Below are 26,144 nucleotides of genomic sequence, written 5' to 3'. Positions count from 1 at the left end.
CTGAAAAATGACTGAACAACAAGAAGTAGATATGTATAAGACCATAGATAAGTATGTGCTAGTAAATGGTTAACAGCTGGCTCTCTGAAGGAAAAAAAAGTATCGCAACATACTTTTAAAGTTTAACCTGTATTATTTTAAATTTGAATCAACCAAAAATTGTCTTCAACAATTTAGACAATCAACAAAACAATAACTCAAACTCTGATTTGGAGTGTTTGCCAATTTCAGAGGTCTAAATGCTCTTATTGGTATAAATGCTTATGTTGAAAATTGATTTCTGTTGAGCTAGTTAGAGCTGGCTCCAACACACCTCTGAAAGAGGTGAAGCTAGAAGAAACCTTAATGGCCATCTGATCCAATATTTTCATTTTTCAGATGAGAAAAATGAGGCCTAGACAGTTTAAGCCATTTGCCCAAGACCAATTGAGGAGTTCTGTTTCACTCTAAAAGGAAGATTTCATAGCAGTTACCCAAGACTGAAGTCAACCCTGGTTGAATATAAATATGTCATGTTCTAAATTTGAGTTAAACCAGTTTTATTAGTAGTACATTCATTAGTAAATTAAGATACTAAATTAACTGAGAGGCATTATGGTACATGAGAAAGAACAATGGATTTGGAATAATAATACAACCTCTGCAATTTTATTATATGGTTGACCTTAGAGAAGTCACTTAACCTCTGATGCTCAATTTCCTCAAATGTAAAATGAGGGGACTGGAGGTCTCTTATAGTTCTAAATCCATGATTTTATAAGTTAAAATGATAAATTATATTATGCATATAAAATATATTTTAGAGCTTCTTATAAAATTCAAAACCAGAGTGAATAGAGTATTCAAAAAATCTTGATTCCCAATGCATGGGAGCTGAAACTCAAGCCCTAATTGGCTGGCTAGGGTATGTGAGTCTTGGCCATCTCCTTGTGTTGACATACACTCTCCCCAGGTGATTGGATCAAAATGTTTCCAGTTACTACTTGGAATCCCTCATCTCCTTAAAAAGCATGGCCCTTCAGGAAATCTCTTTGGGCTGCCTGTTGCCGGGTATAATAAAACAAAAGCTTTCTTGTCTAATGGAAAACATAACAAAAAGCTCTGTTCTTCCATGCATGACTGCTACAGAGGAAACTATAAAGCTACCCCCAAGAAACTTGGTCCTTAAACTCCCCAAGGATGAGAAGAAGGAATATTAATTCAGGCTGCCTATGAACTCCCAAGTCTTTCATGTTTTTCTCATGCTTTTACAAGACAATAAGCCATTATTAACTTTCATTAACAGAACTTAGCCTTTAAGAAAATGAAGTTATCATAGAATCTCTGAGCTGAAAAAGACTTCAGAGGTGATTTAATCCAAGCCCTTAATTCCAGAATTTTATGAAACAGAAGTTACATGACCTGCCTAAGGTCATCCAGAGCCAGGATTGGAAACCAGGTTTTCTTATATTCTGCCCAGGCCTTTTTCATTACATCTTGCTGTCTGAGTTTGCTCTTGAGTCTCAATAAGCACTGAAAACCAAAGAAAAAATAACAATTAGGTGAACTAACTGTTGGTATAAGAATACTATAGAATATTATTAACCTGAGCCAGAAATAATAAGCATGAGGAATTCTGAGAAGCATTGGAAGATTTGTATGAACTGATCTGAAATAAACAGACTTAGATGAGCAGTACACAACAGTAACTACTGCAATGTAAAAGAAAAGATCGTGGTGGCCAAATTTAAAAATTAATAATCATCCTAAAGAACAGATAAAAAAACCATCTCTCCATTCTGATTGAAAGATAGGTAGCAGATAGAGCACCGGCCCTGGATTCAGGAGGACCTGGGTTCAAATCCGGCCCCAGACATTTGACACTTACTAGCCGTGTGACCCTGGGCAAGTCACTTAACCCCCATTGCCCCACAAAAAAAAAAAAAAAGAAAGATAGGTAGCTATGAGGGCAGAGTCATTGTATTAATTTTGTTTTGCTTAGCTATTTTTCTTTGTGCAATGAAACAGTCAGTTGGAGAAAGAAAGGATATGCCAAAAAGACCATTTTTTAAAATTAAAGGCATCAATAATTCTTTTTAAAAAACTTGAGAGAAGTAGAGCAATGATTCTTATCCTTGTCTCCTTGAATTTGGGGGAGGTAAACATAGTTGTTTAAAGAGAATTTATAATCTACATCCTGTAACAAGGTTCCTTTCCCTGTGTAGTCGGGGTCAAGTTGCATATACCTATTATACCTTCCAAAATGGGAAGGTACTATCTTCTTTCCTAGAGGAGTTGCAAATTTTAAGTAACCTTTCAACCATACCACTGAATGAGTTACTGAATTTAAGCTATTACTTCAATATTTTAAGGGATCTAGCATTTCATTAATTTGGGTACTTCCTTCTCTTAGGTAGATTTCAGCCCCCAAAATGTTCCATTTCTGTGGCCCTATACCAATTATACTGAGGGCACATGGCTCTAAATACCCATCAATCCCGGTTTTTTAAAAAAATCTACTTCTGCATGTACTACTCAGATGCTGGGGGAAAAAACCGGGGAATTTGCCTAAGAAAAACCTCAATCTTTCCCAATCTCTACCACTACTTCCAATAGAGTTAGTTAATGTATTAGTGCCGAGCTCCAGAAAAGGTCTGAGCAACTGAGACGCTGACCGTGGGTAGAGGAAATTTGTAAAGTACATTACCAGGATAGTTGACCAAGTTTTGTAACATGTTCAGAGAAAGTAAACTTGTTTTATAGAAGGAATAAAGTGGGCAACCCCATTGGTACAAGGGCAAAATGGAAAGAATTCAGGGAAACAACATTTAATACAATCTAGGAAATCAAGATAATTGGAATAACAGGCAAGTTTGGCCTGGAAGTACAAAATGAAGCAAGGCAGAGACTAAAAGAATTTTGCCAAGATTACTTCCTGGTCATAGCAAACACTCTTTTTCAACAACCCAAAAGGAGACTCTACATTCTACACCAGATGGTCAGTATTATAATCAGATTAATTACATATTTTGCAGCCAAAGGTGTAAAAGCTCTATACAGCCAGTTAAAACAAGGCCTGGAGCTGAACATGGCTCAGATTGTGAAATTCTTATAACAAAATTCAGGCTTAAATTGAAGAAAGTAGGGAAAACCATAAGACCATATAAGTATAACCTTTATAACATCCCTTATGAATATAAAGTGGAGGTGATGAATAAATCTAAGGAATTTCATCTGGGAGATAAAGTATATGAATAACTATGGACCAAGGTTTGCAATATTGTATAGGAGGCAACAACAACAACAACAAAAAAACATTCCAAAGGGAAAAAAAAAAAGCAAAAAAGCAAAATGGCTACCTGATGAGGCTTTAAAAATAGCTGAGGAAAGAAGGAAAGGGAAAGCAGAAGGAGAAAGGGAAAGATACACTCAAATGAATGCAGAATTCCAGAGAATAGCAAGGAGAGAGAAAATAAATTTTCTTAAATAATCACTGTAAAGAAACCAAATAAAACATAAACTGGGAAAGACAAGAGAAAGAGAGCTCTTCAAAATATTAAAGGTATCAAGGGAACTCCAAAAATGGGCATGATGAAAGACAAAAATGGTAGGGACTTCACAGAAGTGGGAGAGATTCATTCCCCAATTGAGAAATGGTCAAAGGATATGAACATGCAGTTTTCTGATGAAGAAATCAAAACTATCTATTCCCATATTTTAAAATGTTCTAAATCACTATTGATTAGAGAGATGCAAATTAAAACAACTCTGAGGTATCACCTGACACCTATCAGATTGACTAATATGACAAAAAAGGAAAATAATAAATGTTGGAGAAGCCGTGGGAAAATTGGAACATTAATGCATTACTGGTGGAGCTGTGAACTGATCCAACCATTCTGGAGAGCAATTTGGAATCATTCCCAAAGGGCTATACAGCTGTGCATATCCTTTGACCCAGCAATATCATTTTTAGGTCTTTTTCCCAAAGAGATCATAAAAAAGGGAAAAGGACCCACATGTACAAAAATATTTATAGCTGCTCTTTTTGTGGTGGCAAGGAATTGGAAATTGAGGGGTCGCCCATCAATTGGGGAATGGCTGAACAAGTTGTTGTATATGAATGTAATGGAGTTCTATTGTGCTGTAAGAAACAATAGGCAGGAGGAGTTCAGAGAAACCTGGAAGGACTTGCATGAACTGATGATGAGTGAGATGAGCAGAACCAGAAGAACATTATACACAGTATCATCAACATTATGTGTTGATCAACTGTGAAAGACTGGATTCTTCTCACCAATACAATGGTACAAGAAAGTTCCAAAGGACTCATGATGGAAAAGGCTCTCCAAATCCAGGGGAAAAAAAGAACTGCGGAACATGGATGCTGATTGAACCATACTATTTCTTTTGGTTTTGGTGCTGTTGTTTTTCTTTTTTGAGGTTTTTCCTTTTTTGCTCTGATTCTTCTCTTATAACATGACTAATGCAGAAATAATGTTTAATGTAATTATATATATATATATGTGTATATATATATATATATATATATATATATATATATATGTCCCATATCAGATTACCTGCTGTCTAGGGGAAGTGGGAAGGGAGGGGAGGGGGGGAGAAAAATTTGAAATTGGAAATCTTATATAAACAAGTGTTGAAAACTATCTCTACATGTAACTGGAAAATAATAAAATACTTTTATCAGGAAAAAAAGAAGTGGGAGAGATTAAGAAGAGGTGGCGGGGGCGGCCAGGTGGCACAGTGGATAAAACACCGGTCCTGGATTCAGGAGTACCTGAGTTCAAAGCCGGCCTCAGACACTTGACACTTACTAGCTGTGTGACCCTGGGCAAGTCACTTAACCCCCCTTGACCCGCAAAAAAAAAAATTAAAAAAGAAGAGGTGGCAAGAGTACACAGAAGAACTATATATAAAAAAGTTTAAATTACCAATAACCATGATGGTATAGTTAGTGATCCAGAGTCAGACATCCTGAAAAATGGAATCAAGAAGGCTTTAGAAAGTTAACAGGAAGGCTAGTCGAGCCATTTAAAATCCTAAAAGATGATGTTTTTAAAATGCTGCACTTTATATGGCAGCAAGTTGAGAAAACTCAACAGTGGTCACTAGATTAGAAAAGATCAGTTTTCATCTCAATCCTAAAGAAGGGCAATGCCAAAGTATGTTCAAATTGCTTAGTTCACATGCCAGCAAGGTTTTGCTTAAGATTCTTCAAGGTAGGCTTCAGCAGTATGTGACAGAATTATTTGAAGAACAGGATGATTTTCAAAGAGGCAGAGAACTAGAAAGCAAAATGCCACCATTCTCTGGATTTTTGATAAAGTAAGGGAGTTCCAGAAAAACATTTACTTCTGTTCCATTGACTACACTAAAGCCTTTGACTGTGTGGATCACAACAAAGTGTGGTAAGTGCTCAAAGAGATGGGAATACCAGATCATCTTACTTGGTCTCCGCAGGAACCTGTATATGGGCCAAGAAGCAACTGTTAGAGCTGAACAGGGAACAATTGATTGGTTTAAGATTGGAAAAGGAGTATGATGAGGCAGTGTATTATTACCTTATTTATTTAACTTATATGAAGAGTGCATCATGCAAAAAGCCAGGCTGAATAAATTGAAAGTCAAAATTAAGGTTGCCAGTAGAAATAACAATCTCAGGGGGCAGCTAGGTGGCGCAGTGGATAAAGCACTGGCCCTGGATTCAGAAGGACCCGAGTTCACATTTGGCTTCAGACACTTGACACTTACTACTAGCTGTGTGACCCTGGGAAAGTCACTTAACCCTCATTGCCCTGAAAAAAAAGAGGAAAAAAAGAAATAACAATCTCAGATATGCAGACAATATTAATTTAATGAAAGTGAAGAAGAATGAGGTTGGAAAAGGACAGTATAAAAGCTGGCTTAAAAGCTTCACATCAAAAAAACTAAGATCTTGGCAACTGGTCCCACCACTTCCTGGCAAATAGATGGCGAAGAAATAGAAACAGTGTCATATTTTATGTCCTTGGGCTCAAAGATCACTGCAGATGGTGAATGCAGCCATGAAATTATAGGACACTTACTCCTTAGAAAGCTACAGCAAATCTAGAGAGCTTACTAAAAAGCAGAGATATCTCCTTGCCAACAAAAGTCTGTATAGTCAAAGCTATGGTTTTTTCCAGTTGTGATGTATGGCTGTGAGAGAGGGACTATAAGGAAAGCTGAGCACTGCAGAATCAACACTCTCAAACTGTAATGCTGGAGAAGACTTTTGAGAGTCTCTTGGACAGCAAGGAGATCAAATCAGTCAATACTTAAAGAAATTAATTCATACTTTTCACTGAAAGGCCAAATACTAAAGGTGAAGTTTAAATATTTGGCCACATACTGAGGCGCACTGGAAAAGACCTTAATGTTGGGAGAGATGAAAGGGAAAAGGGAAATGGGATGGCAGAGAATGAGATGGATAGATAGTGTAACGGAAGCAATGAACATGAACTTGGACAGACCTAGAGAGAGTAGAGAGGATAGAAGGGCCTGGTGTACTATAATTCATGGGATCATGAAGAATCAGAGACAACTGAACAATGTCAGCAACAAACTTTGATTGCTTTGATTTCTTCTTCTGAAAATTGTCTATTCATATCTTTTGACTACATATCAAACTTACATTCTTATAAATTTGACTCAGTTCTCCATATATTTGAGAAATTAGGTCAAGATCAAAAAGACTATAAAAATTGTTTTCTACTTTCCTACTTTCCTTTTAATCTTGGCTGCATTGGTTTTCTTTGTACAAAAACTTTTTAATTTCATTTAATCAAAATTATTCATTTTACTTCCTGTGATCTTCTCTGTTTCTTGTTTGGTCATAAATTCTTCTTTTATCCATAGATCAGACAGGTTAAATTTTCCTTGCTCCTCTAATTTGCTTTTGATATCACCCTTCATATCTAAATCATGTAACGATTGGAATAACGCCACCTGCTGGATACTTACTGTAGAAGAGTTCTGCCCATGAAGTGAAGGTCTTTGAGGGCAAGACCAGGAGTCTTTTCTTTGGTATCAGGAAGTGACGCGGAGTAGTGGGAGGAGGAAGGAGGAGACTGGCGCTCTTTCCTCTGGACTCTGGCGGAGAGCGGAGCTAGAAATGTGCTCTCCCTTTAATAGATAGGAATCTAGGCCTTTCTCTTTCTCTTTACCAAATTCTTATTCTCCTTAATAAATGCTTAAAAGTCTAACTCTTGCTAAAGCTTATAATTTATTGGCGACCACTCATTAGATATTTTAGACAGACTAGCTAGAATTTTAACCCTTAACAATCACATACCCATTTTTTTTTTACCTTGCCTTGTATACTGTAAAGAATTAATTGTTATTTGAGGTTTTTATGCCTCGTGCACTGGCCTGGGGCTCTGCAAACCACACGGTGCTCCACCCACTGGTTGTAGCCATTGCCATGGCACTGGCACCTCACGTCATCACCACTCGCCAACGCCTACATGGGCCTGGCAAAATTATAATGATTGGAAGCCTAGTGAGGGCAATCATGTGACTGTCAGAGTGGCCAGCCAATTGCCTGGGGGCTGTGTGGGGTTTTCTGGGAATGGGGAGGAGAATTCACCATTCTAGCTAGAAGCTGAAAGGTGACAGGAGCTCTGCTGTGTATTCTCAGCTGATTCCTGGGCGATGGTATTTTTTCAGGTTGTATAATTTCCCTTTCCCCATTTTATTTCCTTTTCCTTGATCCTACTGATCCTGTTTGTGTTGGGTTTTGGGGGGGGGGGGTTAAGTTCGTTCTTGTTAAGATAAATCCTGTTCTGTTTTGAGGGAGGCTGCCGGTCTCCTTCCTTGCCCAAATATTGTGGCAAGCCACTTAGCTAACACTCCCCAATTAAAAATTGGTCCCCACAGTTTTTGGCAAGCCAGCTAGGAGTTGATTAACCTAGTGAATTTCTTTAACCATGTGAGATGTTGGCCTGTATCTACTTTCTACCAAACTATTTAAATTTCCCCACCAATTTTTGTCATATGATGAGTGCTTACCCACCAAAGCTTGGATCTTTGGGTTTATCAAACACTAGAGTACCATGGCCATTTCCTACTATGTACTGTGTACCTAATCTCTTCCATTCATCTACCATTCTATTCTTAGCCAGTCACAAATTGTTTTCACAATTACTGCTTTGTAATATATGTTAAAATGTAATACTGCTAGGCTGCCTTCCTTTGCATTTTTTTCACTAATTCCCTTGATAATCTTGGCCTTTTGTTCTTCTGAATAAACTGTTAATATTTTTTCTAGCTTTATAAAATAATTTTTGGTAGTTTGACTGATGTGGCACTGTATAAATAAATTAGTTTAGGTAGAACTGTCATTTTTATTATATTGGCTTGACTTAGCCATGAGCAATTAATATTTCTCCAATTGTTTAGATCTCTCTTTCTTTGTGCGAAAAGTGCTGGATTTGTCTTGACAGGTAGACTCGCAAGTATTTTATATTATCAGTAGTTATTTTAAATGGAATTTCTCTTTCTTTCTCTTCCTGCTGAACTTTGTTGGTAATATATAGAAACGCTGATGATTTATGTGGGTTTGTTTTATATACAACTTTGCTAAAGTTGTTCATTGTTTTAACTAGTTTTTTTAGCTTATTTTCTAGGGTTCTCTAAGTATGGCATCATATTGCCTGCAAAGAGTAATACCTTTCCTCATTTTCTATTTTAATTTATTCACTTTCTTTTTCTTGTCTTATTGCTCTTATTAACTTATTGTTGATGTGACCTAAGCACACTACTAGAAAATCATCTCAAAGTGTATCCCTACTAAGAGTAGCACTTATTTTAATAAAAGGATCATCATTACTCAAAAGTTATGTAATAAAATTCTTCATGGATACTACCGTAATTTCATAAATGGTATACTCCCTAAAAATTAGTGCTGTCACATTTCTAGGTCCAAACCACATACCAACATAAATGATTGTGGAAAGACAGGGACACCAATTCTCTATTTGTGGAGCTGTGAATAGGTACAAACATTTTGGAAAGCAATTTGGAATCATTCCAAGAAAATAATTAAAATACCTATATCGTTTGATCCAGAGATTTCACTGTTATGAAAATAAACCCAAAGAAGTCAAAGATGCAGGTTCTATATATACCAAAACTACCTTTTAAAATAGCCTAGAAAGGGAAACAAAGTATATGCTCCTCAACTGAGAAATGACAAATAATGTAACAAATGAATATAATAGAATATTCTGTGCTTTAAGAAATAATCAATAGGAAGAATTTTAAAGGCATAGGAAGAATGTGAAAGATTCCAAAGCAAAGTAAGAGGAATCAGAAACATAATATACAGAATGACTGTGGCAAAAGTAACAACTAAAAAAATAAATAGAATTCTTTGTAAATATAATTAGTAAGTTTGACTCCAAAGGCAAGATAAGGAAATGTGTTCCCCTCTCTTCTTTGTAGAAATGGAAGAATATGGGTGTGGAACCCTGCAGATAATGGCAGAGGAGTGATGTGTTGATTAGTTTTGCTGAAATGCTCTTTCCTCTCTGTTTTATTTTTTGATACAAAGTTCTCTGGGTGATGTTGTGGGGGAAAGGATATATAGTTCAAAGGAAGTTGATACAAAAAAATCAAGAAAAATCATTTTCAAAAGATAAATACTTGAATAACTAAGTAAAAAGAAGGTCCACATGTTTTCATTTGATATTCTTATAGGACTGTCCATGAAAGAAGTAGTTTTAATGATAGATGGCATTTATATAGAGCTCAGCTTTAAAAATAAATTTAAATTCATTACTCATCCCTATAATAACCTATAATAATACTCTAGGCATTATTATCCCCATTACACAGATGGGAAAAATGAGCTTCAGAGAGGTCATATAAGTGACCCATGTTATTATATTGGTAAGTATCAGAAATAGGACTCAAACTCGGATCTTTCCTGACTTTAAGTCAGGTGGTCTTTTTTGCTCTATAACCATGCTATTTCTTCACATTAGGGGAGAGAGGAAAGAGCACTGGATTTTGACTAATAAAACCTGGTTTCAAATTCTGCTTATACCACTTAATATACCTGTGACTTTGAGCAAATCACTTAGCCTCTTTGGGCTTTGGGGTTCCTCGTCCATAGAATGAGAGGATTGGATTAGACCAAAGGTTCTTTAACTGTGGGTCACAACACCATATGAGGTCATGTAACTGAACGTGAGGGGTGCAAAAAATTTGGCAGTAAATGTTTGATTTGTATAACTATTTTATTTACCCACATACCTGGGATCACATAAAAATTTCTCAAGCAAAAAGGAATAGCGAGTAGAAATAATTTAAGAAGCCCTGCATTAGATGACCTTTCTTCCTCCCTTGTCACTCCCATTTAGAAGGAGATTTCTGTTTCCTCCTCCTTCCTTTGTTGTACTGTCATAAATATGCAAGCTTGTGTTTGAATTATGAACTCTTTGCACTTCCACAGACCTCAAAGTTTCCCTTCTAGCTCTAAATATTGGATCCTATTGTCCTCTGAATATGCCATTGGTTCAGTGTTATAATGGGGTATGCTAGTGAGCACAAGTGTCTTCTAAATGGTTGACCCGAATTCATTTCCCAGTCAAGAAACACACTGATATTGGAATAAAGAAAGGAAACCGCAGAACAACAAGAGCCCAACAGTGCTAATAAGAAGGGGAATAGGAGAGAGTCTCTATCCTGACTCTGTCTCCCAGCCATATATTCCTCTCTCCTAATAAATCTTATTATTTTACAAGGAAAAAAAAGAATAAGGGGGTGACCTAAACCCATTAGACTGTAAAGGAATAGTAAGAGATACCAGTTGGTTTTCAAGGCCATAGAACATGAGAGGGAAAAAAATATGGAACATGAAGGAGGATCCTTAGTTCCAAAGATGGGATTGGGGGAGGTGGAAGGGAAAGTTTCAGAGCTAGAAGGGAGCTTAGAGGACATCTTGTTTAGTACTATCATTTTGTGGACCAGGCACTGAGGCCTAGGAAAGTTAAGCGATTTGCCCACAGGTAATAAGTAGCAAAGCAAGGGGAAAGTCAAAGGAATTGTGATGGTCAACAACTGAACATTTATTAAGTGCTTACTATGCCAGGCATTTTACTAAATGTTGGGGATGCAAAGAGAACCCTGCCCTCAACAGGTCAACAGCTATGTACAATGAAGATATAGACAGCATATTTTGGAGGCAATCTCAGAGGGAGTGAACTGGCATTAAGGGGTATTGGGAAAGGCTCCTTTCAGAAGGTGCGATTTTATCTAAGACTTGAAGGAAACTACACAAGCTAGGAGGCAGAGACAAGGAGGGAGAGGATTCTAGGCATGGAAGATAATATTCCATTTTTTCCCAATTAAATGGAACAAGATGGTCCATTTGCCAACTCTGCACATTTTCAATGATTATCTTCTAAGGCCCATGAGTATCTACCTCTCTGTGTCATTCAACAATAAAAGCTACTAAGTAGAGAAAAGGCATTTCTATTATTCATGTGAGAAAAGGGTAGCACCACTGGCAAAAGGAATAGTCAGACACTTCTTCGTCTAGAGGGAGACATGTTTCCCCTGATGGGCGAGTTCTCCAAGAGGGCTCTTGTCATTTATTCATTTATAAGTGAGAATACCCAGCTATGACTACCATAGTAAACCATCATGATTGTAGGTCATATGGGGCCTCCCAGGAAATCTCTAACCTTGAGGGCAGGGAAAGAGTTAGTAGAGAAGAACAGCTGCTTTGACCAAGGTTGTAACTCATAAAATTCTGAAGGAGGGGCAGCTAGATGGCACAGTGGATAAGGCACCAGCCCTGGATTCAGGAGTACCTGAGTTCAAATCCAGCCTCCAACACTTAACACTTACTAGCTGCATGACCCTGGGCAGAATTAGGGCCTTCCAGAGAAGGTGTGTCAAATTTAATCACACACAGAGGGACAGTCAGTCTGGGACCATCTCCTGGGTTCAAAATCTGACCTAATCAATCAATCAATAAACATTTACAAAACACATGCTATGTGCCAGGCACTGTGCTAGGTGTTGGGAATCAAAATATAAAGAATGAAACAATCTCTACTCTTATAAGAAGCTTATATTCTAGCATGGTAACATTTCACCACCCACATGTCATTGGGCAAGTCCCTTAAACTCTTTGGACCCCCGTTTCTTCATCTGCAAAATGAGCAAGCTGAACTAAGTGACCTCTTAGGCTCCTTTGAACTCTGTATCTATGCCACTTTAATTCTATGATCTCGCTGTGTTTTCTTTCATAACGTGCCTAATATGGAAATATGTTTTGCATACCTGCACATGTATGACCTACATCAAATTGCTTGCCTTATCAAAGAGGGAGGGAAAGAATTTTGGAAAGTTGTGAAAAAAAAATTTTTTTTTAATTTGTTAAAAGCTAAATTGTAGGGGGCAGCTAGGTGGTGCAGTGGATAAAGCACCAGCCCTGGATTCAGGAGTACCTGAGTTAAAATCCTGCCTCAGACACTTGACACTTATTGGCTATGTGACCCTGGGTAAGTCACTTAACCCCCATTGCCTCAAAAATAAATAAAGATAGATAGATAGACAGACAGACAGACAGATAGATAGATAGATAAAAGCTAAATTGTTTAAAAGTTCTTTTTAAATTTAATTGGGAAAAATGGAATATATTTTTTAAAATACTATGACCTTGGTCTCCTATCTTTCAAAGGTCTAAAACACATAATGAGACTTAGGAAACAATTATCAGAGGTTCTTAAACATTTTAATATAATAGATCCATCTTTTAGCAGTCTACCGATAAAGCCTATAGACCCCTTATACATAATAATGTTTTTAAGTTCACAAAATATATATTATTACAAAGAAAACCAATTATATTAAAATATAGATATCAAAGCATATTTTTAAAAACCAAGTTTAGGGGGCAGCTAGGTAGTGCAGTAGATAAAGCACTAGCCGTGGATTTAGGAGGATCTGAGTTCAAATTTGGCCTCAAACATTTGACACTTACTAGCTGTGCGACTCTGGGAAAGTCACTTAACCCTCATTGCCCCCGCAAAAAACAAAAACAAATAAACAAACAAAAAAAAAATTGAGGAGTCCCTGAAGAACACATTCAGAAAAGTAGTATTTAGAAATCTGGAAATACTAAAGGACAATTAATTTCCAGTCTTATCTTAGTCCAGTGACCAACGAGGTGTACCACAATTTCTACTACAACTTTAACCAGGATTGTTGAACAAAGACTAAGGATATTCAAATTCATGAAACATTCCATATTTTTCTCCACTCCTACACCCATTTCTATATCTCACCACATCAGGAAGGGGACATACTAGGCTCTCAAAAGCTGTGCCAGCAGAAAACAAGCTCCAGCGGGCCCTACCAAGCTAGAAAGGTTCGCGATATGCCACCAGCAGTAGACACATGTCTGTCTATCAGAGACAAAAGCTGCCCGCCTAAATTCAGAAAGATTTACCATTGGTCCTTAATTTGGTGGAGGGGGGTGGGATGCTTAGGGGAGCAAAGGGTCATAGCAACTTATAAAGACAGCCCACTAAAGCAGGGAGGAGTTCTCCATGGAGGGAGAATTGACACCAAGGAAATAATGGTTCTTTTTTTTTTTTTTGGAGGCAATCAGGGTTAAGTGACTTGCCCAGGGTCACACAGCTAGTAAATGTCTAAAGCTGAATTTGAACTCAGGTCTCCTGACTCCAGGCCTGGTGCTCTATTCACTGTGCCACCTAGCTGCCCTTGGTTCCTTTAAGTGTTGAAGGAAGGCCTAACAAAAGATAGGTTAAAAAAAACAAAACTCAGATGTCTCCTTCTATTCCTTATTCTGATTTTAAGGTTGACTCCTTGCGAGTGAATGAGTAAGCATTTATTAAGTGTCTATGCCAGGAACTGGGCTGAGGATAGAGATACAAAGCACAAAACAGTCCTTGCCCTCAGGGGCTTACTTTCTAATAAGGGGAAACATCACATATGGGGGAATGGTGGACTAGGAGGGAATTTTGGTCTTGAGAATAACAATGGGGGTTAACTTATCCACAGGGCATTCAGTCAACATGCCTTTTCCAAAAACAATTGTAAAGTTAAATTGATCCTTATGCCCAGACCAGGAGTTGGAATCTTGCAAGGTTCTGATATTTCAATCCTGTAATAAAAATAGTCTTACACAGATAGCTCTCTCTAAGCCCCCTCTGGCTTTTTCTGTGCTGGCATAGCCTTTAAGAACAAAGGAAAAAAATCATTTCCAAAAATTGGTGCTATAAAAGTGGTGTATTCAGGCAGAAAGGTTATTTGTTTTGGTTTGGTTTTCGCCTCTGAAGCAATAAAGAAGTATTTGAGATATTTCCAACACCCTATGGGTTATTAAAGATGAAAGATAAATGTCAGAGAAATGAACAGGGGACATTAATATGCAAATTTTATGCAAAGTAAGCACCTTTCTTTTCAGTAAACATCTGCAAATCCCTGTGCTGTGTCCCAGTGGTCATTTTTTAAATCTTTGTATACATTTTCATGTCTCTAGAGGCTTTTATTTTGGTGAGCTTGAAGAGACTAGTGTGTTACCTGGGTACATCTCCACTCGGGATCATCATTCCTTCCAGGAATTCTCCACTATGGCCTTACTCCAAAGCTTCATCATGGTGTAGAGGTGACCTTGAGTCTGGAAGGAAATGTCAGCAGATTTAAATCTTGAGCTAGATCTATTAAGCTAGAAAAGCTTCTAATTGGGGACTGGAGGCAGTCTCTGTGTATGTGTCCATTTTCTTAGAACCAGCATAAATATTGTTAGCTCTGAGAGGCTCATCGGTTGGTTGGATAAATGATGATTTTTTTTTTTAACTATATATTCTCTCTCTCTCTCTGTCTCTCTCTTTTGGCGGGGCCATGAGGATTAAGTGACTTGCCCAGGGTCACACAGCTAGGACGTGTCAAGTGTCGGAGGCCAGATTTGAATTCAGGTCCTCCTGAATCCAGGGCTGGTGCTTTATCCACTGCGCCACCTAGCTGCCCCATACTACATCCACTCTCAATGTCCTTCTAATAAGTTTTGCAGGGGCTGTGATTAACCCCAGTAAAGGAGGTACCCACATGAGCAAAATCAGAAATATAGGAAAGAAAACAGTAATTTATACCAGACAGCAGAACTAAAAGTAGCAAATAATAGGGTTTTGATACAAGATGCCATCATAGGGTGGAAGCACACTTCTTCCACAATGTGCAGTCATCCAGAATGATAGGGCTTTACCAGTCCAGTATCCTTCATCCTGCCAATTTCCCATCACCATGTTGACTTTCTTTCATGGTCTACCTTCCCCCTACCCCAAAGGGCACACACCAGGACTTTCTAAGGGATGGGTCACCCCCTTTTACAGTGATTGGGTGAGACTTTTCTCTGCATCATCCCTTACATTCCCCCACAAATAAATTCACCCCAGTGCAAAGTTCTAGAGAGTTAGGAAGAGAGGGATTGCTAGAACTAAGCTTAGGGCCACTAAAACTCCACACAGCCAACAGGAATGGTTGGGAGAAAACCTAATGCCATATTAATAATTAAATAATTATTAATTAAATAATGGCCAAGGTGATCGATCACCTGAAACAATGTTAGACATAGGAAAGGTTCTCAATAAACACAACTCAGATGGCTGGTGTTTGCATAAGTGACAGGTGAAATGCCTATCTGGATGAGGACCTTACAAATAGACACTGAACATGCCAAATCAATAGGGTTATGTAACCAGCCCTAGTCGCACAGGGCTCCCTTCCAGCACAGCCAATCATATATCAAAGAGCCCTTCTGAGAGCATTCTACCACCTTTCTTCCATTTTCAAAACCCCAAATATTACCCTGCTCAAAGTAACCCCCTCCCAATAAACAGAGCCCATTGGATTCCACATTACCAAGACTTCATTCAAAGTCTTATCCTGTCATAAATCTGGTCAACAAAAAAATGGAGAAGAGTTCAGACAATTTTTTTTTCCAAACTGATTCTAATCTCCCTGGCAGCAAAACAATATTATACAGAATCATGAGTGGTACGCAGAAAATCCCAGGATCCAGGTTAGCCCTGTACCTTCTCAGGCCCACATCATCCTAGAAACATGTGTTTACACTCTGCAGTTTGCCCACACAACTTGAGCCCATTCAAATAGTTCTAACTGCTAAACAGTAGTTGGTTTTTCCATAGCCAGTTTAACTGATAATACTATTGACCTAGGTTGGAATCCTCCCCAACCCCGCACTTCAGTCTCTTCATCTTAGGAGACACAGTGCTTATCCTTGGCATCAGGAAGACCTAGGCTCAGATCCTGCAGCAAATACTTACGAGATGTATGGCTGGGGGAAAATCATTTAACTCTGTGAGCCTCTATTTCCTCATCCACAAAATAAAGAGAATAACAGCACCTACCTTAAATGGTGGTTGTGAAAATCAAATAAGATTAATGAATGTAAAACAATTGTCAAACCTTAAAATGCCGTACAAATGAGGCGTCATCATGATTTTTATTACCTATAAAATGAGAAGTTTGGACTAGCATACCTCCAAGGTGCTGTGCAGTTCTCAATCTTTGATTCTATGACCAAAATTTTACACTTAGGCTCAACCCATATACCTGTTCCAAATATAATGCAAATTCATTTGTGTGACCCATAAAACAATTTTGATGTCAGCTTTTCCTTTTAAAAAAGTAAACTATGATGTAATAGATAATACATCAAAACCTCAGAATTCAGTGATGTTTCCTTTCCAAAATTACAGGCATGAGATGATTATAACATGATTATTCCTTATGCAGTGCCCAAAAAGTATTCATTACCAATGACACTTGATCACAAGTACTGGAGAAAAATATTACCCAGTAAAATCAAACATTTGCTCTCCTCACATAAAAGACCTACTTCTGTCATACTGTACCATTCTCACTGACATTTCAAAGAGTCATCCTGAGGAAATGCAATTTTTAGAAACACTGAGACCATAAGCAGAATTCTAAGATTACCTCCTACAGTGAACCTCAATTCAATCCCTTTAATCCAATTCAACAAAGAAACCAGAACCCTCCACTGTGTGGAGGCATTGTACCTGCCAGGGGACCTTTGTTGTTGTCATTTTCAGTCTTGTCTGACTCTTGGTGACCCTATTTGGGGTTTTCTTGACAAAGATACTGGAGTGGTTTGCCATTTCTTCCCCCAGCTAATTTTACAGATGAGGAAACAGAGACAGACAAAGTTAAGTGACTTGCCCAGGGTCACACAGCTAGTGAGGGTCTGAGGCCAGATTTGAACTCAAGAAGATGAGTCTTCCTGATGATTTCAGGCCTGGCCCTCTATCCACTGTACATAATACAAGTTACCCCACCTAAAGGTTATAAGACAGAATAAAACATAGTTCCTGCTATTGAAGTCATTGGTCTTAGGCTCTGATACCTTGAAGAAGATGAAAATTACCAAGAGAATTTCTCTCTTTGACTTTCAAGAATAGAAACTCAAGAACACAGATACTGATCTCAGTGTGGTAACTAAGGTTCTCAAGGTGGCATTGATGGTGTCAATGTAGCTACCCAAGATGAGGTCAATGAGGGGAAAAATGCCCTTATGCTATGGTTTTTACCAGAAAAATGAGGGCATTATTTCATGGTTATTTCTCTTTCTGTTTGGAGACAGAAACCATATGGCAAATAGCCCTTGACTGTTACAATTCTATACCTCTTCAATACTGATAAAAATGAATAATAATAATGCCTCTTATACTACCCTTTAAATATTTAAAGTGTATATTGACTCAACTGGGGCTCACAACAACCCTGTGAGGTAATTTCTGCTGGCACCATTTTCTCCATCTCACTAGTGAGGAAACCCAGGATCAGTGACTGGCCTAAAATTACATTCAAGTGTCTGAGGATTTCAACCCAGTTCTTCCTGATTCTAAGTCTAGTGCACTATTTTACCATGCTACCTCTGTGATTGGTAAGTGTGTCAAAAAATACCTAGTAGGGCTTATACTTAATTTTATCTGCCACAGTTTTTATCTTAATGGCTTCTGAAGTACTGCCACTTTGCTGTAATCCATCTCCTCATCTACTAAACTGAACATAATTTCTGAAGAGAAGAAAAAAAAGAAAGGAAGGGAGGGAGGGAGGGAGAAGGAAGGAAATAAAGGAAGGATTGAGGAAAGAAGGATGAGAGAAGGAAGGAAAGAAGGAGGGAGGGAAGGAAGGAGAGAGGGAGGGAGGAAAGGAGGAAGGAAAATAGGACCCTTTCTGGAATGTTGCTGAAAGTAACAAAAAAACCTATTACTGTTATAATATAGTTTAAAATATAGAATTATCCCCACAAATGAAGGAAGAAAGACATCTATGTAGTAATTAGCAGAAGACTCAGAGGATTGCAGGATTGACTTTTTGAAGAGTCTCTCCTGATCTTTAGCATAGTTATGGTGCTTTCTGCTCCTTGGGATATCTTTGTAATAACCTCCCTAACTCTTATGGGTAACATTCTCACTGACATTTAAAAGAGGCAACCTAAGGAAATGGAAATTTTAGAAACTCTGAGAGCATAAGCAGAAATCTGAGTTGACCTCCTACAGTGAACCCCAAATAGAAAAGCAGTCATAGAAGGCAACCCACTTTCTAAAAATCACTATTTAGGCCATTGAAGTCGAGCATCACACAAAGATCTAAACATTTTTCATAATCCAGATTGACTATATGGAGAAAGCATATTGATATTAACATTAAATCTGAAAATAGAAAATGGGCATAGAGAAAGAAAATGAAGTTCTTTTTTTCAAGAATCGTTAAGAGATTGGGATGGGGGTAGACATTCTATCAAAAGGAGTATCAAGGGAGAAAACTGTCAAACAATAAGTTTAGCCTCTGGGCTGCAAAATCAGGACATGTTTAACTGGAAATGATAGTATTGTGAAATGGCACTAAGACACTAGAAAGCAGTCACTGCAGGCTTAGATATTTTTCCTAGAGCTCTTCTGGGCTAAATGAGTTTTAGGTAAAGCAAGCATGTCATAAATGAAACCATATTTCATGTGATAACAAGGTCTTAATGGATGGCTAAGGTTGAGTGAAACCTGTCAGTGAGTTAGAGGGAAGTCTACCCCAAGCATGTGAAGACTTCCCCAGCGGAATCAGCATATGAGAACAATTTATCGTTTGTTCCAACAGCCATGAAGGCAGCTGAAGCAGGCTCTGTGGAGTGCTTAGAACTTGGTCAGACATCAAAGACACCAAGGTCATCTACTGCATCTGTGCCATCACCAGTCATCTTGACTTTTGTCTTGCCACTGGACTTAGGAAACTTTGGAACAATGAAGCTGGTGACTTTGTGCAACTCTGCCTCACTTAAATTCAATTCACAGGCAAGACATCACACATAATGATATCATCGGTCCTCTTCAGAAACAAAGGATGAACAACAACAAGGTTGAGTGGAGGTAGAGGTCATAGGAATGGAAAAAGTAAATGTCCAGGCCTCATTTCTAAAATATACAGGTAACTAATTCAAATTTATAAGAATCCAAGTCATTCCCCAACTGAGAAATGGTCAAAGGATATGAACATGCAGTTTTCTGATGAAGAAATCAAAGCTATCTATTCCCATACAAAAAAATGCTCTAAATCACTATTGATTAGAGAGATACAAATTAAAACAACTCTGAGGTACCACCTGACACCTATCAGATTGGCTAATATGACAAAAAAGGAAAATAATAAATGTTAGAGAAGCTGTGGAAAAATTGGAATACTAATACATTGTTGGTGGAGCTGTGAACTGATCCAACCATTTTGGAGAGCAATTTGGAATTATGCCCAAAGGGCTATAAAGCTGTGCATACCCTTTGACCCAGCAATACCACTTTTAGGTCTTTTTCCCAAAGAGATCATAAAAAAGAGAAAAGGACCCACATGTACAAAAATATTTATAGCTGCTCTTTTTGTGATGGCAAGGAATTGGAAATTGAGGGGTTGCCCATCAATTGGGGAATGGCTGAACAAGTTGTGGTATATGAATATAATGGAATTCTATTGTGCTGTAAGAAATGATGAGCAGAAGGAGTTCAGAGAAACCTGGAAGGACTTGCATGAACTGATGATGAGTGAGATGAGCAAAACCAGAAGAACATTATACACAGCATTATCAACATTATGTGTTGATCAACTGTGATAGACTGGATTCTTCTCACCAATACAATGGTACAAGAGGGTTCCAGGGGACTCATGATGGAAAGGTCTCTCCAAATCCAGAAAAAAAGGAACTGTGGAATATGGATACTGATTGGACCATACTATTTCTTTTGGTTTTGGTGCTGTTGTTTTTCTTTTTTAAGGTTTTTCCTTTTTGCTCTGATTCTTCCCTTATAGGATGACTAATGCAGAAATATGTTTGGTGTTATTGTGTGTATGTGTGTGTGTATATATATATATATATATATATATATATATATATATATATATATATATATATATATAACCTATATCAGATTGCCTGCTGTCTGGGGGAGGGAGAGGAAGGAGGGAGAAAAATTGGAATTGGAAGTCTTATATAAACAAATGTTGAAAACTATCTCTGCTTATAACTGGAAAATAATAAAATACTTTTATTTAAAACAAACCAAAAAAGTAAATGGCCAGGGGTTAGTGAGATGATCAATGTGAAAACTGAAATCACCAAAAATAATAACATGTAATATGTATGTTTTCCTTAAAGGTTTGCAAAGCATTTTACACGTTTTCTTATTTCATCCTCACAACAACCATGTGAAGTAGGTGCAATTCTTATCCCATTTTAATTTGGCAAAACTGCCAAGAAAGAATAAGTGATTTTTCCAAGGACAAAGAAGCTAACAAATGTATGGTACAAGATTAGGGCTCAAGTCTTTCAGATTCAACATCCAATACTCTACTCCCAAGCCACTTAACTGCCTAATTCATCAACTACACCATGAGAGTTTTGAAAAAGAGAGAAAGTGAGAAAGATGCTGAAGTCATTGAGTAGAGTGGGCAAGTAACTTTGAGGTTGGTAGATGACAGCAAAAAGAACTTCTATGGGGTAATATTGTCAGATAATGTGAACTTCAGATGAGTCATTGGTGAGTGATTAGATGACAGTGGCTGAGAAATAGTCTAGATATGTCCAAGGGAACAGGATCACCTGAATTATCCTGGTTCTTTGAGTCAAGGGCCATGAGAGAAGTAACCAGCAGTAGAGAAGATGGTCAGGGAGATAGTGTTTTCATGGGAAACTCAGGTTTCTTTTGGTGCCAAGAGATAGGAGAATTTTAAGAGAGTTTGAAAAGAATATGAAATGAGATTTTATTTATATATTTATATATATATATATATATACACACACACACACATATATATATATGTGTGTGTGTGTGTGTGTGTGTATATATATCTATACATATATGAGAGGCTCTAGAGCTAGTTTGCCAATAGCTATTTTCCTATATCTATAGATATACATGTATCTACATCTGTATCCATCTATATATGTATCACAGGCTCTGGAGCTATTTTCCCCAAATTTAACTGGAACAGGCAGGTTATGTTCCCAAAATGTGTCTGGCCATGTCTCTATTAAGCTTCTAAGGGACTTTGAGGAGTAGGGGGTGATGATTTTCTAATGCTATAGCTCATAAACCCTGCACTGTTATTCTTTTCCACATGATATCAATTGGCATCAATTATTTAGCCAGACTTAGTTAGCTTGTAATAATAATAGCCAGCATTTATATTGTGCTTTACACTTTGCAAAGTGTTTTATATCCTAGTAAAGGATCTCATTTGATCCTCACAACAACCTTGTAAAGGAGATGCTATCATTATCTTCATTTTATGGTCAAGGAAATTGGAGCCAAAAGAGACTCAGTGATTTGTCCAGGGTCACATAGCTAGTGTCTGATGCAAGATTTGAACTCTGGTATTCTTTGCTCTCAGTCCAGTGCTCTATCGACTGCACCTGTCCTCCTAACATCTTCTCTGGCCTCCTACAACTCCACCTCCATACCAGTTGCCTCAACTATGCCTGCTTAGGAAGGAGGGAAGTGCCTTCCAAGGAAGGAAAGGAGTTTCCTACTCTCCCTAGGCCAACCATTCAATCACGCTTCTCTCCCAGAACCCTCTCAGACCTCCCACACCTCTTTTAGAAAACAGGTATTTACAATAGTGACATAGATGATACAAAATGCCCTCCCACCTAAAAGTCTGTGACATACTCTACCAACAGGATATACAGAGAACCAGAAAGAATGAGCTCAAGATTAAAGTATAGGAGGCAGCTAGGTGGCAGCTAGGTGGCACAGTAGATAAAGCACCAGCCCTGGATTCAGGAGGACCTGAATTCAAATCTGGCCTCAGACATTTGACAGGTACTGTGTGACCCTGGGCAAGTCACTTAACCCTCATTGCCCTGCCCCCCCCCAAAAAAATTTAAAGTGAACATGTGGCAAAGGAGCAATTCAGAGTTCCTAGAAGTGCTTCTTCTTCAAAATATTCCTCTTAAGGATATGGCCTTTCTTCTGAGCTTCCTGCCGAGTCTTGAATCTACCTTTTCTTACCACATCCAGGCTATCCTTGGCTCATGATGCAGACATTTCTACCATCTGCTTGTTGTCTTGGGGACACTGCTAGGATTGCAATGAAAAGTAAAATTCCTCTGGTCCTCCAGAGTTCATTAGATCCTCTTCTAGGCAAGACTGGAGAGGAAGGGGACTGAAGTAAAGGTATGTTCCTCCCCACCTCTAAGCAATTCCTTCTCAGAGGCTTGGCTTCAGGCTTCTTCCATTAAGCTACTAATACTTGAATCTTTGATTCCAATAAACTTAAAATATTTTACGCAAGCATCACTGGGTGTGACCAAGTTCCTCAACTAATCAACAGAATTCTTGTGCAACATCCACTCCAGTTTACCCAATAACTATCAAAGATATCTAGGACTTTTCTCATTTTGTCTAAACTTACGGATTGACCACACCACAGACAAATGTGGTGAATTATCAAAATGTATTCTCACCACATTAAGGCATCTCACCTAACATCTTCTCACCTACTTTAAGTGAAGTAGGATAATTGTCTGAAGTGAGCCCCCATCCATATTTTAGTATGACAGTTTAAAGGAATTTAATGTTGTATATTTTTAATGATATGATGGTTTTTCTTAGCAAATGCTAGAATATAAACTAAACACTTTAATGAAATAATAACTTCAGCAAAGATAAAGAATATATAATAAAAATACAAACCTTTAGCATCTCATTATATGAAAAACAAAATCCATCAATGAATTTGAACGGAGCCAAATATATTACAAAAACTGTGTGCACACGTGTGTGTGTGTGTGTCTGTGTGTGTGTGTGAGAGATATTTGGGATTCTAACTACCAAGATACAACAGAAATTATATTACTTCAACTCCAAAATACACTTAATAGGAACAAAGAAATATCAAAATAATTGGAGAAATATTAACTGTCCATGGGTATACCAAGTCAACATAATAAAAATGACACTACTACCAAAATTAATTACTTATTCAGTGCCATACTAGTCAAAGTGACAAAGGATAACTTTAAAGAACTAGAAAAATATTAAGAAAATTCATCTCAAAGAGCAAAAGGACAAGAATCTCAAAGAAAATATGGGAAGAAAGAATGGGGTCCTAGCTATACCAGACCTCAAGCTATGCCAGAAAACAACAGTCATCAAAGAACGGCTTGGAAGGTCAGAAGGAGGGAGCTGCTGTGCTGATACAGGAGTTGGGCCCAACCCCACAGTCACCTTGACACAGATCCAGTCTCAGGAAGTCCTCACCAGAGGAGACCCCCAGAACCTCTGAATCAGCTGAAGCACCAGTGTCATCTGGAACTAAGCTCACAGTCTGGTGAGTGGCCTGAGCCCTGGGCAGGGGAGAGACTACAGGGGTCTATGCTGGTGCCAAGGCAGAATTTGGATTTTACACCCCTGCTGAGAACCAGGTGGTAGGCTCTAGTAGAAGTGGCCCAGGTGGGGGAGGGGCACAGGCTCATCAGAGCTAACAACCACAACACACAAAGCTGGTTGATTGGCAAGTTGGTCTGGGGTCATCTAGGACCAGGAAACAGGCCGGGCAAGGGAAGAACCTGATTCTCCTTAAATCATATCACCTGGGACTTCTTAAGCTTGGGATGCTGCAGCCTGGAAACAGTGCCCCACTTTAAGGAGCTAAAAGTCTAGTAAAAGAAAGGCAAGATGAGCCAACAGAGAAAGGTGAGGTCCATAGAAAGTTTCTTCAGTAACAAGGAAGACCAAGGGGCGCCCTCAGAGGAAGATGTCAACATCAGAGCCCCTATATCTAAAGCTTCCAAGAAAAATATTAATTGGTCTCAGGCCAGAGAGGTGCTCAAAAAGGACTTTGAAGATAAAATTAGAGAGGTAGAGGAAAAAAATGGAAAGAAAAATGAGGGTGATGCAGAAAAGACATGAGAAAAAAATCAACAGCTTGAAAAGTCAAATGGAAAAGGAGGTACAAAAGCTCTCTGATGAAAGTAATTGCCTAAGAATTAGGACTGAAAAAATGGAAGCTAGTGACTTTATGAGAAACCAAGACACAATAAAGCAAATCCAAATGAATAAAAAAATAGAGGGCAATGTGAAATATCTTCTGGGAAAAACTGCTGACCTGGAAAACAGGTCCAGGAGAGATAATTTGAAAATTGTTGGTCTACCTGAAAACCATGATCAAGGAAAGAGCTTAGACACCATCTTCCAAGATATTCTCAGGGAAAATTGCCCTGAAATTCTAGAAGAACCAGCTAAAATAGAAATTGAAAGAATCCACCGATCACCTCCAGAAAGAGATCCCAAAAAGAAAACTCCTAGGAATATCATAGCCAAATTCCAGAGCTCTCAGGTCAAGGAGAAAATATTGCAAGCTGCCAAAAAGAAAGAATTCAAGTACTGTTGAGCCCCAGTCAGGATAGCATAAGATCTAGCAGCTTCTACATTAAAGGACCGGAGGGCATAGAATATGATATTCCAAAGGGCAAAGGAAATGGGATTACAACCAAGAATCACCTACCCAGCAAAACTCAGCATTATCTTTCAGCAGAAAAAATGGAACTTTAATGAAAAAGAAGACTTTCAGATATTTGTGATGAAAAGACCTGAACTGAATGGCAAATTTGACTTTCAAATACAAGACCCTAGAGAACCATAAAAAAAAAAATTGGAGCTGGGGGACATACCTGGGGTCATACAGGGGGCGACTGTCTTGTGTCTGAGGCCAGGTTTTGGCTGGGATCCTCCTGGGTCCAGGGGTGATGATTTGTCCACTGTGTCACTTAGCAAGGTGATAACATCTTTAGGGTTAAATTGAGGGGTGAAGGGAATTCATTGGGGGGAGGGGGAAGGGCAGAAGCAAAATCCTAAATGAAAGTAACAGGAAAAGGCTTATGGAGTGGGGGAAGAGATGGGAGAGGAGCAGGGCAGTAAATGAATTTTACACTCATCAGAAAAGGCTCAAAGATCTTAAACTCATCAGAGCTGCCTCAAGGAGGGACTAATAGACACACTCAACTGGGTGGAGTAATCTATTTAATCTGGGCAGTAAATGAGCCTAACACTCATCAAAATTGGTTCAAAGACCTCAATCTCATTAGAATTGGCTCCAGGAGGGAATAATATACTCACTCAATTGGGTGGAGTAATCTCTATAACCCTGCAGGAAAATAGGAGGGGAAAAGGATAAAGAGAGAGGGGCAAAAGAATGAAGGGTAGAGTAGGGGAGGGGACAGACAGAAGCAAATCCCTTTTGAAGAGTGATGGGATAAACAAAGATGGATAATTGAATAAATATTATGGGGAAGGGAATAGGATGGAAGGGTAACAGTTAACAATAGTAATCATGAAAAAGAGAAAAGGGGGGGGGAATTGTACAAAAAATATTTATAGCAACTCTTGGTGGAGGCTAAGAATTGAGAATCAAGGGAATGTCCATCAATTGAGGAATGATGGGAAAAGCTGTGTTATATGATAGTAGTGGAATGGACTTGTGCTACAGGAAATGACAAACAGGATGATCCCCGAAAAACCTTGAAAGACTAATGAACATCGATGTATAGTGAAGTG

This window comes from Dromiciops gliroides, chromosome 1 (genome assembly GCF_019393635.1).
Source record: "Dromiciops gliroides isolate mDroGli1 chromosome 1, mDroGli1.pri, whole genome shotgun sequence".
NCBI classification, from domain to species: domain Eukaryota; kingdom Metazoa; phylum Chordata; class Mammalia; order Microbiotheria; family Microbiotheriidae; genus Dromiciops; species Dromiciops gliroides.
Note: the sequence above shows the minus strand (reverse complement) of the source record.